This window comes from Rhinoderma darwinii, chromosome 2 (genome assembly GCF_050947455.1).
Source record: "Rhinoderma darwinii isolate aRhiDar2 chromosome 2, aRhiDar2.hap1, whole genome shotgun sequence".
Taxonomy (NCBI): domain Eukaryota; kingdom Metazoa; phylum Chordata; class Amphibia; order Anura; family Rhinodermatidae; genus Rhinoderma; species Rhinoderma darwinii.
The window spans coordinates 472,207,489-472,224,481 of record NC_134688.1 but is presented as its reverse complement, the minus strand read 5'-3'; the positions used below and the strand labels follow the sequence as shown (position 1 = coordinate 472,224,481).

General features: G+C 41.2%; 1 protein-coding gene and 1 long non-coding RNA gene across 3 annotated transcripts in view; one reads left to right on the top strand and one right to left on the bottom strand.

Annotated features, from left to right (window-relative positions):
• Positions 1-16,993, top strand: part of LOC142741656 (galactosylgalactosylxylosylprotein 3-beta-glucuronosyltransferase 1-like) — a 119,249-nt gene that overhangs the window by 31,830 nt on the left and 70,426 nt on the right. The gene's annotated exons all lie outside the window — the stretch shown is intronic.
• The window catches only part of LOC142741655 (uncharacterized), a 29,041-nt gene continuing 24,085 nt past the window's right edge, over positions 12,038-16,993 (bottom strand). For both annotated transcript variants that reach the window (XR_012881220.1, XR_012881221.1), the window contains exon 3: positions 12,038-12,288. This is a non-coding gene — a long non-coding RNA (uncharacterized LOC142741655). The remainder of the gene's footprint in view (positions 12,289-16,993) is intronic.

The window sequence follows — 16,993 nt, the reverse complement described above, 5'->3', positions numbered from 1 at the left end:
CACAGGAGAACTGACAGCTCTTCTATACTACACCACACAGGAGAGCTGACAGATACTCTATACTACACCACACAGTAGAACTGACAGCTCCTCTATACTACACCACACAGGAGAGCTGACAGATCCTCTATACTACACCACACAGGAGAGCTGACAGATCCTCTATACTACACCACACAGGAGAACTGACACATCCTCTATACTACACCACACAGGAGAGCTGCCAGATCCTCTATACTACACCACACAGGAGAACTGACAGATCCTCTATACTACACCACACAGGAGAGCTGATAGATCCTCTATACTACACCACACAGGAGAACTGACAGATCCTCTATACTACACCACACAGAAGAGCTGACAGCTCCTCTATACTACACCACACAGGAGAGGGGACAGCTCCTCTATACTACACCACACAGGAGAGCTGACAGCTCCTCTATACTACACCACACAGGAGAGCTGACAGATCCTCTATACTACACCACACAGAAGAGCTGACAGATCCTCTATACTACACCACACAGGAGAGCTGACAGCTCCTCTATACTACACCACACATGAGAGGGGACAGCTCCTCTATACTACACCACACAGGAGAGCTGACAGATCCTCTATACTACACCACACAGGAGAGCTGACAGATCCTCTATACTACACCACACAGAAGAGCTGACAGATCCTCTACACTACACCACACAGGAGAGCTGACAGCTCCTCTATACTACACCACATAGGAGAGCTGACAGCTCCTCTATACTACACCACACAGGAGAGCTGACAGATCCGCTATACTACACCACACAGGAGAGCTGACAGATCCTCTATACTACACCACACAGTAAAACTGACAGCTCCTCTATACTACACCACACAGGAGAACTGACAGATCCTTTATACTACACCACACAGGAGAGATGACAGATCCTGTATACTACACCACACAGGAGAACTGACAGATCCTCTATGCTACGCCACACAGGAGAGCTGACAGATCCTCTATACTACACCACACATTAGAGCTGGCTGCTCCTCTATACAACACCACACAGGAGAGCTGCCAGATCCTCTATACTACACCACACAGGAGAACTGTCAGATCCTCTATACTACACCACACAGGAGAGCTGATATATCCTCTATACTACACCACACAGGAGAGCTGACAGATCCTCTATACTACACCACACAGGAGAGCTGACAGATCCTCTATACTACACCACACAGGAGAACTGACAGATCCTCTATACTACACCACACAGGAGAGCTGACAGATCCTCTATACTACACCACACAGGAGAACTGACAGATCCTCTATACTACACCACACAGGAGAACTGACAGATCCTCTATACTACACCACACAGGAGAGCTGCCAGATCCTCTATACTACACCACACAGGAGAACTGTCAGATCCTCTATACTACACCACACAGGAGAGCTGATATATCCTCTATACTACACCACACAGGAGAGGGGACAGCTCCTCTATACTACACCACACAGGAGAGATGACAGATCCTCTATACTATACCACACAGGAGAGCTGACAGATCTTCTACACTACACCACACAGGAGAGCTGACAGATCCTCTATACTACACCACACAGGAGAACTGACAGATCCTCTATACTACACCTCACAGGAGAGATGACAGATCCTCTATACTACACCACACAGGAGAACTGACAGATCCTCTAAACTACATCAGACAGAAGAGCTAACAGATCCTCTATACTACACCACACAGGAGAGCTGACAGATCCTCTATACTACACCACACAGGAGAACTGACAGATCCTCTATACTACACCACACAGGAGAGCTGACAGATCCTCTATACTACACCACACAGGAGAGCTGACAGGTCCTCTATAGTACACTGCACAGGAGAACTGACAGATCCTCTATACTACACCACACAGGAGAGCTGACAGACCCTCTATACTACACCACACAGGAGAGCTGACAGATCCTCTATACCACACTACACAGGAGAGCTGACAGATCCTCTATACTACACCACACAGGAGAGCTGACAGATCCTCTATACTACACCACACAGGAGAGCTGACAGATCCTCTATACTACACCACACAGGAGAGCTGACAGATCCTCTATACTACACCACACAGGAGAACTGACAGATCCTCTATACTACACCTCACAGGAGAGATGACAGATCCTCTATACTACACCACACAGGAGAACTGACAGATCCTCTAAACTACATCAGACAGAAGAGCTAACAGATCCTCTATACTACACCACACAGGAGAGCTGACAGATCCTCTATACTACACCACACAGGAGAACTGACAGATCCTCTATACTACACCACACAGGAGAGCTGACAGATCCTCTATACTACACCACACAGGAGAGCTGACAGGTCCTCTATAGTACACTGCACAGGAGAACTGACAGATCCTCTATACTACACCACACAGGAGAGCTGACAGACCCTCTATACTACACCACACAGGAGAGCTGACAGATCCTCTATACCACACTACACAGGAGAGCTGACAGATCCTCTATACTACACCACACAGGAGAGCTGACAGATCCTCTATACTACACCACACAGGAGAGCTGACAGATCCTCTATACTACACCACACAGGAGAGCTGACAGCTCCTCTATACTACACCACAGGAGAGCTGACAGCTCCTCTATACTACACCACACAGGAGAGCTGACAGATCCCCTATACTACACCTCACAGGAGAACTGACATATCCCCTATACTACACCACACAGGAGAACTGACAGATACGCTATACTACACCACACAGGAGAGCTGACAGATCCTCTATACTGCATTACACAGGAGAGCTGACAGATCCTCTATACTGCATTACACAGGAGAGCTGACAGATACTCTTTACTAACATTAAATACAGATGTAGTCAGCTTGGACTATGCGTTGTGCAGTGCCTTGTTTTAGTGTCCAAACAATATTGACTAAGTATAAGCGTCATTTATCAAGGTGTCCAAATATTATCATACATCGGCCAATAAACACTTACCTACAAGTGCTTTAATAACAATGTTTTGCAGTGCGGTCACTGACATAAATAATATACTGTTCAGTGCCTAAGTGGCAATACCAGACAAGTAAATGCCATGATATATCGTTCTCAAATTCTGCCATACAGTGACTAAATAACAGCTTCATACATAAAAGTATTGTAATATCACTGCTATACAATGTCTAACTAATACTGCAATACAATTAATATTAGGAGTTGGTGGTCTCAAGCCTTGCATGCCAGGTCATCTTTGACGCCCACCTCAGCAGGGGCACCGGATGTTATTCCTTAGGCCAACCGTGTTTGGAGTTTTCTTAAAGGTGTATTCCATATACATATGATAATGCCATAAATATCTGATCATGGAAAATCAACCACCACTGATGATGAGAATGGGGGCCCCAGCAGATGCAACCCCACCAATCAGACATTTGTGGCACATCCTATGGAATACCTATAGATTTAAATGAAATCCATTGATTTCTATAGGCCTCACTGTCGCTCAACAATCTTATTGCACATCATCTTCACTAGTAAATCCGTGTGCAGCCTTAGCTTATATGTTACAAAGATTGACATATTTCTTTATGTATATCCGTGTTGACTTTTCGGACAAATAAACATAATAACTGCGGGTAAATAGAACATCATGTGGACTATAAAATGTCTTGTGGGTCCTACACATCTCTTTTTATCTTATTATTCAGCTTCGTCTCTGCAAGAGCATTTAAAAAGAAATCTACCAGATGTTTACTCCCCAAGGGGATCTAGTAATGACACAATTAACTTATACTGCCATAGAGTTTACTCATTCCAAGTGGCCGTATCCCTAATTAATCTGATTGCCGTGACAGCCACTAAACCGGCTTTAGAGTAATGCGGCAATAACCATTGATTTTCCAGCTAGCCGATGGAACCTGCAATTTGATGACTATACGGATCCGCGCTGACCTTGGGGGTTACAGCAGTGACCATGGTCGGGATAGCCTATAGTCAATTACAGACCAGTGGTAACCTCTCATCGATTACAGACTTCCACATAGAAGCTTAATTTAAACAACCTGCAATTACCGAATGACCTGTTATGAAGTGGCTCACAGTCCGCGTACACTTGTAGAGGTCATTCTGTTTTTAGGTTTAAAGCTTAAAGGGGTTGTCTAGTTAAAAAAACAAAAAAATCAGTCTATAACCTTTTAGGAAATTCTGGGTTAATAGAGGGGGGGTTCTCTGTTCAGGATCCTCTTCACTTTTCCACAGTGGAGAGTTGTTATAAAGAGCGTCTCTCTCTCTCTCTCTCTCTCTCTCTGGAGGACCTGGCATGTCCTGTATGACACAGACAACACATTGATATGAATGGACACTGTGTAATTCTTCCTTTTCCCTCTGGTGGCGCTGCAGGGAAATAAACCACTTACTATCATATTTGCCCATAGATTACAATTTATTGCCAGGGGTAATAGCAGAGGGACTCTGTGATCTGCCTTTTTTCCAGATACTTCTAATAAGTAGAGATTGTCCAAAATGCAGAACCCCTTTAACTAACCCTAATAAAAATCAAGAACTACTGCAATTCACTTATATCACATTCTCAAGGGTCCAGGAAGCTGAGATATGGTGGCTGTTTGTAGAGCTGCTTTAGATGTTTTTGTTCTTGCCTGTGACAACTAGGGAAAACATGTTAACACAGATTTTATATCCTGTTGAGTCAGTCAATAAATTTCTATTTCTTAAATAAGACCAATAGAAACCTCTAAGTTAACCCTTTCAGGACTGAGCCATTGTTTGCTTTTTCATTTTCGTTCTTCACTCCCCACCTTCCAAGAAGCATAACTTTTTTATTTTTTCTCCCATAGAGTGGTGTGAGTGTTTATTTTTTGCAGGTGGAGTTGTAGTATCTAATGCCATCATTTAAAGTACCATATAATGTACAGGGAAACTGCAAAAAATTCTTTGTGGGCTGAAATTGGGAAAAACTGTGATTCCTCCATTGTTTTGGGGGTTTCGTTTTTATGGCTTTCACTGTGCGGTAAAAAAGACAATATAACTTTATTCTGTGGCTCAATATGATTACGGCAATACCAAGTTTATATGGGTTCTTTTATATTTCACTACTTTTACAAAGAAAAAACAAAAAATTGTTGTTAAAAAAATAAATTTGTTTTGTTTCACCACATTCTGAGACCTGGAACTTTTTAATTTTTTGGTAGATTGAGCGGTGATAGGACTTATTTTTTTGCGGGACGATCTGTAGTAATACACTTTTGACACCCACAGTGTATGGAGCGAGCTCAGCCCGTGAGCCTGCTCCATACATCACCCCCCGCGCCAGGACGTGCTATTACATTGTGGTGCACGAAAGGATTAATCTGCTATGTTTCCTATGCAAGGGTTACTCCAGGAATAGGCAAGTTTCTTCTTTTTTGTATTTTATGGTGTGAAAAATTTACACAAATAATAATGACACACAGTGCCTAAAGAATACTGCCATATTCTGCCTAAATAACAGGGCCATGTAGTCCCCAAATAATACCACTATACAGTGCCCAAATAATACCACCATAGAGTGCCTAACTAATACCACCATAGAGTGCTCAAATAATGCCAGCATACAGTTCTCAAATAATACCACCATACAGTGCACAAATAATATCACCATACAGTGCTCAAATAATACCACCATACAGTGCTCAAATAATACCAACATACAGTGCTCAAATAATACCATCATACAGTCCCCAAATAATACCACCATATAGTGCTCAAATAATACCACCATACTGTGCACAAATAATACCACCATACAGTGCCCAAATAATACCCCCATAAAGTGCCTAAATAATACCATCATACAGTGCTCAAATAATACCACCATACAGTGCTCAAATAATACCACCATACAGTGCCCAAATAATACCCCCATAAAGTGCCTAAATAATACCACCATACAGTGCTCAAATAACACAACCATACAGTGCTCAAATAAAACCACCATACAGTGCTCAAATAATACCACCATACAGTGCACAGATAATACCACCATACAGTGCACAGATAATACCACCATACAGTGCTCAAATAACACCACCATACAATGCTCAAATAATACCACCATACAGAAACCAAATAATACCACCAGACAGTGCTCATATAATACCACCATACAGTGCTCAAATAATACCACCGTACAGAAACCAAATAACACCACCACACAGTGCTCATATAATACCACCATACAGTAACCAAATAATACCACCATACAGTGCTCAAATAATACCACCATACAGTGCTCAAATAATACCAGCATACAGAAACCAAATAATACCACCATACAGTGCACAAATAATATCACCATACAGTGCTCAAATAATACCACCATACAGTGCTCAAATAATACCACCATACAGTGCTCAAATAATACCATCATACAGTCCCCAAATAATACCACCATATAGTGCTCAAATAATACCACCATACTGTGCACAAATAATACCACCATACAGTGCCCAAATAATACCCCCATAAAGTGCCTAAATAATACCATCATACAGTGCTCAAATAATACCACCATACAGTGCTCAAATAATACCACCATACAGTGCCCAAATAATACCCCCATAAAGTGCCTAAATAATACCACCATACAGTGCTCAAATAACACCACCATACAGTGCTCAAATAAAACCACCATACAGTGCTCAAATAATACCACCATACAGTGCACAGATAATACCACCATACAGTGCACAGATAATACCACCATACAGTGCTCAAATAACACCACCATACAGTGCTCAAATAATACCACCATACAGAAACCAAATAATACCACCAGACAGTGCTCATATAATACCACCATACAGTGCTCAAATAATACCACCGTACAGAAACCAAATAATACCACCACACAGTGCTCATATAATACCACCATACAGTAACCAAATAATACCACCATACAGTGCTCAAATAATACCACCATACAGTGCTCAAATAATACCAGCATACAGAAACCAAATAATACCACCATACAGTGCACAAATAATATCACCATACAGTGCTCAAATAATACCACCATACAGTGCTCAAATAATACCAACATACAGTGCTCAAATAATACCATCATACAGTCCCCAAATAATACCACCATATAGTGCTCAAATAATACCACCATACTTTGCACAAATAATACCACCATACAGTGCCCAAATAATACCCCCATAAAGTGCCTAAATAATACCATCATACAGTGCTCAAATAATACCACCATACAGTGCTCAAATAATACCACCATACAGTGCCCAAATAATACCCCCATAAAGTGCCTAAATAATACCACCATACAGTGCTCAAATAACACCACCATACAGTGCTCAAATAAAACCACCATACAGTGCTCAAATAATACCACCATACAGTGCACAGATAATACCACCATACAGTGCACAGATAATACCACCATACAGTGCTCAAATAAAACCACCATACAGTGCTCAAATAATACCACCATACAGTGCACAGATAATACCACCATACAGTGCTCAAATAACACCACCATACAGTGCTCAAATAATACCACCATACAGAAACCAAATAATACCACCAGACAGTGCTCATATAATACCACCATACAGTGCTCAAATAATACCACCGTACAGAAACCAAATAATACCACCACACAGTGCTCATATAATACCACCATACAGTAACCAAATAATACCACCATACAGTGCTCAAATAATACCACCATACAGTGCTCAAATAATACCACCATACAGTGCATCGATAATACCACCATACAGTGCACAGATAATATCACCATACAGTGCTCAAATAATACCACTATACAGTGCTCAAATAATACCACCGTACAGAAACCAAATAATACCACCACACAGTGCTCATATAATACCACCATACAGTAACCAAATAATACCACCATACAGTGCGCAAATAATACCACCATACAGTAACCAAATAATACCACCATACAGTGCACCGATAATACCACAATGCAGTAAACAAATAATACCACCTTACGGTGCTCAAATAATACCACCATACAGTCCCCAAATAATACCACCATAGAGTGCCCAAATAATACCACCATACAGTGCTCAAATAATACCACCATACAGTGCTCAAATAATACCAACTTACAGAAACCAAATAATACCACCATACAGTGCTCTTTTCCCATCCCTTGGTTGAGCTTGATAGACATATGACTTTTTTCAACCTTACTAACCATGTAACAATGCCATGTAGTCCCCATATAATGGTACAATACGGTGCCCAAATAGTGCTGCCAAAATGACAGTGCCCTACACCCACCATACAGTGCTCAAATAATACCACCATACAGAAACCAAATAATACCACCAGACAGTGCTCATATAATACCACCATACAGTGCTCAAATAATACCACCGTACAGAAACCAAATAATACCACCACACAGTGCTCATATAATACCACCATACAGTAACCAAATAATACCACCATACAGTGCTCAAATAATACCACCATACAGTGCTCAAATAATACCAGCATACAGAAACCAAATAATACCACCAGACAGTGCTCAAATAATACCACTATACAGTGCTCAAATAATACCACTGTACAGAAACCAAATAATACCACCACACAGTGCTCATATAATACCACCATACAGTAACCAAATAATACCACCATACAGTGCTCAAATAATACCACCATACAGTGCTCAAATAATACCACCATACAGTGCATCGATAATACCACCATACAGTGCACAGATAATATCACCATACAGTGCTCAAATAATACCACTATACAGTGCTCAAATAATACCACCGTACAGAAACCAAATAATACCACCACACAGTGCTCATATAATACCACCATACAGTAACCAAATAATACCACCATACAGTGCTCAAATAATACCACCATACAGTAACCAAATAATACCACCATACAGTGCACCGATAATACCACAATGCAGTAAACAAATAATACCACCTTACGGTGCTCAAATAATACCACCATACAGTCCCCAAATAATACCACCATAGAGTGCCCAAATAATACCACCATACAGTGCTCAAATAATACCACCATACAGTGCTCAAATAATACCAACTTACAGAAACCAAATAATACCACCATACAGTGCTCTTTTCCCATCCCTTGGTTGAGCTTGATAGACATATGACTTTTTTCAACCTTACTAACCATGTAACAATGCCATGTAGTCCCCATATAATGGTACAATACGGTGCCCAAATAGTGCTGCCAAAATGACAGTGCCCTACACCCACCATACAGTGCTCAAATAATACCACCATACAGAAACCAAATAATACCACCAGACAGTGCTCATATAATACCACCATACAGTGCTCAAATAATACCACCGTACAGAAACCAAATAATACCACCACACAGTGCTCATATAATACCACCATACAGTAACCAAATAATACCACCATACAGTGCTCAAATAATACCACCATACAGTGCTCAAATAATACCAGCATACAGAAACCAAATAATACCACCAGACAGTGCTCAAATAATACCACTATACAGTGCTCAAATAATACCACTGTACAGAAACCAAATAATACCACCACACAGTGCTCATATAATACCACCATACAGTAACCAAATAATACCACCATACAGTGCTCAAATAATACCACCATACAGTGCTCAAATAATACCACCATACAGTGCATCGATAATACCACCATACAGTGCACAGATAATATCACCATACAGTGCTCAAATAATACCACTATACAGTGCTCAAATAATACCACCGTACAGAAACCAAATAATACCACCACACAGTGCTCATATAATACCACCATACAGTAACCAAATAATACCACCATACAGTGCTCAAATAATACCACCATACAGTAACCAAATAATACCACCATACAGTGCACCGATAATACCACAATGCAGTAAACAAATAATACCACCTTACGGTGCTCAAATAATACCACCATACAGTCCCCAAATAATACCACCATAGAGTGCCCAAATAATACCACCATACAGTGCTCAAATAATACCACCATACAGTGCTCAAATAATACCAACTTACAGAAACCAAATAATACCACCATACAGTGCTCTTTTCCCATCCCTTGGTTGAGCTTGATAGACATATGACTTTTTTCAACCTTACTAACCATGTAACAATGCCATGTAGTCCCCATATAATGGTACAATACGGTGCCCAAATAGTGCTGCCAAAATGACAGTGCCCTACACCCACCAAATAATAGTGCCCTTTATTAATCAAATAATAGTACCATGCAGTGTCCCAATAATACTGCCAAACATTACACAAATAAAAATAATTTATAAAGAAAATAGTTACACACAGTGCCCAAATAATACTGTCCTACAAAGCCAAAGTAATAGTGATACAGTTAGTATGATGATAGATAGATAGATAGATAGATAGATAGATAGATAGATAGATAGATAGATAGATAGATAGATAGATAGATAGATAGATAGATAGATAGATAGATAGATAGATAGATAGATAGATAGATAGATAGATAGATAGATATGAGATAGATAGATAGATAGATAGATAGATAGATAGATAGATAGATAGATAGATAGATAGATAGATAGATAGATAGATAGATAGATAGATAGATAGATAGATATGAGATAGATAGATAGATAGATAGATAGATAGATAGATAGATAGATAGATAGATAGATAGATAGATAGATAGATAGATAGATAGATAGATAGATAGATAGATATGAGATAGATAGATAGATAGATAGATAGATAGATAGATAGATAGATAGATAGATAGATAGATAGATAGATAGATAGATAGATAGATAGATAGATAGATAGATATGAGATAGATAGATAGATAGATAGATAGATAGATAGATAGATAGATAGATAGATAGATAGATAGATAGATAGAGAGATAGAGAGATAGAGAGATAGAGAGATAGATAGATAGATAGATAGATAGATAGATAGATAGATAGATAGATAGATAGATAGATAGATAGATAGATAGATAGATAGATAGATAGATAGATAGATAGATAGATAGATAGATAGATAGATATGAGATAGATAGATAGATAGATAGATAGATAGATAGATAGATAGATAGATAGATAGATAGATAGATAGATAGATAGATAGATAGATAGATAGATAGATAGATAGATAGATAGATAGATATGAGATAGATAGATATGAGATAGATAGATAGATAGATAGATAGATAGATAGATAGATAGATAGATAGATAGATAGATAGATAGATAGATAGATAGATAGATAGATAGATAGATATGAGATAGATAGATAGATAGATAGATAGATAGATAGATAGATAGATAGATAGATAGATAGATAGATAGATAGATAGATAGATAGATAGATAGATAGATAGATAGATATGAGATAGATAGGTAGATAGATAGATAGATAGATAGATAGATAGATAGATAGATAGATAGATAGATAGATAGATAGATAGATAGATAGATAGATAGATAGATAGATAGATAGATAGATAGATAGATAGATAGATAGATAGATATGAGATAGATAGATAGATAGATAGATAGATAGATAGATAGATAGATAGATAGATAGATAGATAGATAGATAGATAGATAGATAGATATGAGATAGATAGATAGATAGATAGATAGATAGATAGATAGATATGAGATAGATAGATAGATAGATAGATAGATAGATAGATAGATAGATAGATAGATAGATAGATAGATAGATAGATAGATAGAGAGAGAGAGAGAGAGAGAGAGAGAGAGAGAGAGAGAGAGATAGATAGATAGATAGATAGATAGATAGATAGATAGATAGATAGATAGATAGATAGATAGATTTTAAGGGTTTTTTATTCTTTGTTATAAACAAATTCTATACACTTAAAAAACTCATAGATACAGCAAGAACAAAAAACATCTTCTATCTGCCACAGATTTGCGGTTCCTATTGTCTTTCTCTATTTAATAAGCTTTATTGTTCCTGTAATAATCAAAACATATCTGATTTTCTTTGTCCGCCGTTCCCCTATACATCGTGTATGTACCCCGCGCAGCGCCCGGCCTCCAGCAGCCGCAGTCAATGGTCCATTTGATTGAAAAAGACACTTGAATTAAGAGATGTATCAGGGCTGCCGGGCTGTATCTGGAGGAGATTACTGTATCTTTCTTTTTCTCCTTCATTTTCTCTGTGGAGATAAAACGCAAACAATAAACTCATCACCATGGAAATGTGTCCGACCTGTAGTCACCCAATGGCGTTTCCTTATTCCTTCATCATTCTAAAAATATGATTCTATGGGTTTCAAACTTTTTTTTTTCTATTGTTTTAGGGTGGGGAAACTTTTTGTATGTGTCTGTATGTTAATTTATCGTAACTCAAATGTAAAACATCATAAAACACTTCAGCATTTGAGTTAAAGCAGCATAGTGAGTGCAGTTCTGGAGTAATAATACAGGATGTAACTCAGGATCAGTAATGTAATGTATGTACACAGTGACTCCACCAGCAGAATAGTGAGTGCAGCTCTGGAGTATAATACAGAATGTAACTCAGGATCAGTACAGGATAAGTAATGTAATGTATGTACACAGTGACTCCACCAGCAGAATAGTTAGTGCAGCTCTGGAGTATAATACAGGATGTAACTCAGGATCAGTACAGGATAAGAAATGTAATGTATGTACACAGTGACTCCACCTGCAGAATAGTGAGTGCAGTTCTGGAGTAATAATACAGGATGTAACTCAGGATCAGTACAGGATAAGTAATGTAATGTATGTACACAGTGACTCCACCAGCAGAATAGTGAGTGCAGCTCTGGAGTATAATACAGGATGTAACTCAGGATCAGTAATGTAATGTATGTACACAGTGACTCCACCAGCAGAATAGTGAGTGCAGTTCTGGAGTAATAATACAGGATGTAACTCAGGATCAGTACAGGATAAGTAATGTAATGTATGTACACAGTGACTCCACCAGCAGAATAGTGAGGGCAGCTCTGGAGTAATAATACAGGATGTAACTCAGGATCAGTACAGGATAAGTATTGTAATGTATGTACACAGTGACTCCACCAGCAGAATAGTGAGTGCAGTTCTGGAGTAATAATACAGGATGTAACTCAGGATCAGTACAGGATAAGTAATGTAATGTATGTACACAGTGACTCCACCAGCAGAATAGTGAGTGCAGCTCTGGAGTATAATACAGGATGTAACTCAGGATCAGTACAGGATATGTAATGTAATGTATGTTACACCGTGACTCCACCAGCAGAATAGTGAGTGCAGTTCTGGAGTAATAATACAGGATGTAACTCAGGATCAGTACAGGATAAGTAATGTAATGTATGTACACAGTGACTCCACCAGCAGAATAGTGAGTGCAGCTCTGGAGTATAATATAGGATATAACTCAGGATCAGTACAGGATAAGTAATGTATGTACACAGTGACTCCACCAGAAGAATAGTGAGTGCAGCTCTGGAGTATAATACAGGATGTAACTCAGGATCAGTACAGGATAAGTAATGTAATGTATGTACACAGTGACTCCACCAGCAGAATAGTGAGTGCAGCTCTGGAGTATAATACAGGATATAACTCAGGATCAGTACAGGATAAGTAATGTAATGTATGTACACAGTAACTCCACCAGCAGAATAGAGAGTGCAGTTCTGGAGTAATAATACAGGATGTAACTCAGGATCAGTACAGGATAAGTAATGTAATGTATGTACGCAGTGACTCCACCAGCAGAATAGTGAGGGCAGCTCTGGAGTAATAATACAGGATGTAACTCAGGATCAGTACAGGATAAGTAATGTAATGTATGTACACAGTGACTCCACCAGCAGAATAGTGAGTGCTGCTCTGGAGTATAATACAGGATGTAACTCAGGATCAGTACAGGATAAGTAATGTAATGTATGTACACAGTGACTCCACCAGCAGAATAGTGAGTGCAGCTCTGGAGTATAATACAGGATGTAACTCAGGATCAGTACAGGATAAGTAATGTAATGTATGTACACAGTGACTCCACCAGCAGAATAGTGAGTGCAGTTCTGGAGTAATAATACAGGATGTAACTCAGGATCAGTACAGGATAAGTAATGTAATGTATGTACACAGTGACTCCACCAGCAGAATAGTGAGTGCAGCTCTGGAGTATAATACAGGATGTAACTCAGGATCAGTACAGGATATGTAATGTAATGTATGTTACACCGTGACTGCACCAGCAGAATAGTGAGTGCAGTTCTGGAGTAATAATACAGGATGTAACTAAGGATCAGTACAGGATAAGTAATGTAATGTATGTACACAGTAACTCCACCAGCAGAATAGTGAGTGCAGCTCTGGAGTATAATACAGGATGTAACTCAGGATCAGTACAGGATAAGTAATGTAATGTATGTACACAGTGACTCCACCAGGAGAATAGTGAGTGCAGCTCTGGAGTATAATACAGGATGTAACTCAGGATCAGTACAGGATAAGTAATGTAATGTATGTACACAGTGACTACACCAGCAGAATAGTGAGTGCAGCTCTGGAGTATAATACAGGATGTAACTCAGGATCAGTACAGGATAAGTAATGTAATGTATGTACACAGTGACTCCACCAGCAGAATAGTGAGTGCAGCTCTGGAGTATAATACAGGATGTAACTCAGGATCAGTACAGGATAAGTAATGTAATGTATGTACACAGTGACTACACCAGCAGAATAGTGAGTGCAGCTCTGGAGTGGGTGGAGTAGGAGGTGTGGAGAGAGCTGCTGAGACTACCGTGCAGGCCTTGGATCCAGGGACTTTCCTTATTCTATCTGCCCAGGCCTCATACCATCTGCCTGGGCTTGGAAAGTACCCTGAGGGGGGTTCCATCCTAGGATGGAGCCTCAGACCTCTACCTCCCGGAGCATGCCAGCGGGGGGTAGAGGGTCATCCCAGCTGGCTGGGAATATGCAAACAGTCGCGGGGGTGAGGAGATCATCTCGGGGCAAGGCTGTCCTGGCTCCCCCTGACGCTGGAACCCTGGATAAGGGTATGGAGACGCGGTCCGGCAGGGTGATCGAGGTGTTGTCATCTGGAGAAGGACCAGCGCCGTCCGGACATTTGGATGACGGTCGTGTGGAGGAATGGGGACAGCTGAGGACCGGAGAGACGGTGGAGAACTTCAGCTCCCGTCTGGCTATGCGGTTGGAGGAGTATCGGGACCTCAGGAAGTCGCTGCAACGGCTCAGTGCGGACTTGGCGGTCGCCAGAGGAAGAGCTGCAAAAGCCACAGGAGGTAAGAGGTCCCGATACCTTTTAAATGTGAAATCCTTGTTGGAGGAAATAAAAGAAGTGGAAGAGAGACGTGATGAGATTTTGGCAGGCGGAGGGGTGTTTGGTGAAAAATTAAAAAATGAAGAGAGGTTTGCCGAGATGGCAGCACCTATAAAAATAGAAAGTGTGGAGGAAGACAGCAGAGCCCCAGACACAACAAAGGAAATTGTGGGGGAGAAAATGGAGCATGAGAATGCAAAGTCCAGAGAAGGCTCAGATTCTGATGCACCCAGGAGCAGTGAGGAGGAGGAGGGTGGACTCACAGCTGGGAGAAATCAGGAGAGTTTTGATACTGACAGTGAGCGGCCTCCAGGATTACTTACACAGATCCGTAACGTGGAGTCGCCGGTATCCTTCCAGGGATTTTGTTTCGGTGCAGAGTTACCCGCAGAGGAGGAAAAGCAAAAGAAAAAAAAATTTAAGAAGAAAAAAAAGACAAAGGAAAAAAAATCTGCTGAAGGTTCATTTAAAATGGTGTATACAGCAAGATCCTTCCTGTGCTCTGAGCCAGATGCAAGTCAGGATCAGGGCGCAGGTCCCGCAAGACCCCCAGCTCAAGCCTCTGCAGTGGGGCTGGAGCGGGAATGCGGGGAGAGTGTTACGGGTCCGGCATTAGAACACGTGGTGGTCAAAATGGCGCCGGACGCCAACCCCTGCAAAGGGGGCGGTACTGGTGGCCTGGTGACGCCAGGGGGTGTGTCCCCGTGTCCGGTTAATGGCGAGCCCGGGAAACTGGTCTCTGATGCGAGTCAGCGGTCTGGAGAACGGGTAAACCAGAAACCGGATGTGGTGTCTGAAAGCCGGAAGTCTGTCGGTGTCAAGCCGTCAGACGTTCCGGACAAGGGCGGTCACAGAGGGGGCTCCGGCTCTGTTGGCCACTCCTCTGTGGGAGGGGGGAGTGGTCCGGCGCCGGAGGCGGCTCCAGTGACATCAGTGGCTCCTTCGTCCGCATCACTGAAAAGTGGTGTAGGCGAGAAGGGGGCTGCTGGCGTCGGGGGCGGCGGTGGCCCCTTTCCCAAAAATGTTCCGCACATAGAAAAGATGGAGGTTAATGAGGCGGAGGGCACAGCGGGGACACCGCTTATAACATCTGGTGGCGTCCCTGCAAAGGTGCCTGATGATGCGGAGACTGAAGCAGTGTCTACCCACACAAAATGTACAGGAAAAATACATAACATAGGACCAGGCCTGGCCAGAAGGATGACTGCAGGGGGACCTGGTGGGTTAAATAAAAAAGTTGCGGCTGTGGATGTGGGAACTGCTGGGGGTATGCAGGTGTCTGTAAATAAAGTTGCTGGAGTGTCTGCTGGTAATGGGGTGTTGAGTGCTGTGTCTGTAGGTGGTGAGGTGGTGGGTGGTGGGGATGGGGTATCAACCAGGGGCAATGGGCCTGGCGCTCCTCTTGCTGTGACATCCGGCAGGTCTTATGCTGGTGTGGCAGCGGGGGGACAGCGGGCCCACCCATCTTCATCCTCAAGGTCCGGGGACGGTAACTTGCAACAACGTCTCTTGGACGCTTTAAGAGAGGGAAAGCAAACCCTAACCATAGGGGG